Consider the following 1730-nt stretch of genomic DNA (forward strand, 5'->3'; position numbering starts at 1 on the left):
AGTTTGTATCATGTTTTAGGACTTGTTTTTATGTTTGGTTGAGGTCCCGGGGACCTCGAGTGAGTTTTGGATGGTTAACGGATCAATTTTGGACTTAGTGTTATAGCTGCAGATTTTCTGGTGCACTGATCTGGTTTTCTTATACGCGATCGCGTGGGAAGGTCCGCAATCGCGTAGGCTTAGCTGGGAAACGTAGGACTTTGTTCTACACATTCGCGAGAAGGAGGCTGCGATCGCGTAGTTGTGGGATGCTGTGATTCGCGAACGCATGGCTAAGGTCGCATTCGTGTAGGGTATAGGAGGCAGAAGCTGGGGTCAAGCGTTTTGTTCTTCGCAATAGCGTGAAGAGGGTCGCGATCGCGTAGGTTTGAAGAAGAATTGGTTTGCATTCTCGTGGATGTCTTTGCGTTCACGTAAGGTAAATTAGAAGGGCAGACTGTTTTGTGCTTCGCGAACGCGGGAAGATGGTCGTGGTCGCGTTTGCGATAAAGGTCGTAACTGGGCAGAATTTAAAGTTCAAAATGAGGGTTTGAGTTCATAACTTCAAAAATTGATTGAGAGCTCGGTAGAAGGCGAAATTTGGAGAGATTTTCGGAGGAAGTTTGTGGGTAATAATTCCTAACTCCCTTTTGATTATACCCCATTAATCTAAATATGAATTAATCATTTAATTTCGGATTTGGGGTAAAAATTGGGGAAAATTGAGGAAAGTTCTTAGGCCGAATTTTGAGATTTTGATCAAGATTTTGGTATCAGATTTGAGTGAATTTTGTATGGTTAGGACTCGTGGTTGAATGGGTGTTCGGATTTTGTGACTTTTACCCGATTCCGAGATGTGAGCCCGGGGGTCGATTTTTGATTTGAGTTTTTGACTTTTGATTTTGAGCTTAGTATTTTCTTATGGAATTGATTTCTTTAGCTCGTGTTGATTGTATCGAATTTTTTGTGGCTTGATTTGAGGCATTCAGAGGTCGTGTATACGTTGAATTATCTGCTAAATTATTGTTTTGTACTCAGTCATAGTTTTACTTGTATATTATATCTCAGTCGCTATTGTTCTTTATTGATACATTATATCATTGTTGTTTGGGCTGATTATTATGATTACTGAGAGCCCGAGAGACTGGAGAGCTTGATGACTGAGTGAGACCGAGAGCCTGATGGTGAGGATATTTATGGGATCGGGCTGCATGCCGCATCATATTTTATTGATTTATGCCACGATTGTCTTGTTATAGCGCTTGGGTTGATGGAGCCCCTCCACAGTCTGTACATATCCCAGTGAGCGCATGTACCTATTGAGTGCGAGTGCTAAGTGCTGAGTGCCGAGTACGAGTGCCGAGCGACTGTGAGGAATGAGTGACTGTGAGGTTGGAGTGAATGGGAGGACTGAGTGACTATTGCTCCGAGATGATGTATTTGATTTCATTACTGTTACACAGCTGGCATATATCAGTATCATGTAATTTCTGAGAGATATTATATCCTGTTTCAATTGAACTTGACATGAATTAACTGTTTGGCGTTAATTGTCAAACTTGAAAGCATGCCTATCTTCCTATGTTGAAATTACTGTAAATGAACTATAACTATAAAGTTCGTCACTACTTTCAGTCCTTTATTTAGTCGTGTTACATACTGAGTTGGTTGTACTAACGCTATACCCTGCACTTCGTGTGCAGATCCAGGTGTTTTCGGACACGGTGGATGTTGATTCTCTACGCAACTTG

The sequence above is a fragment of the Nicotiana tabacum genome, chromosome 4 (genome assembly GCF_000715075.1).
Source record: "Nicotiana tabacum cultivar K326 chromosome 4, ASM71507v2, whole genome shotgun sequence".
Lineage (NCBI taxonomy): Eukaryota > Viridiplantae > Streptophyta > Magnoliopsida > Solanales > Solanaceae > Nicotiana > Nicotiana tabacum.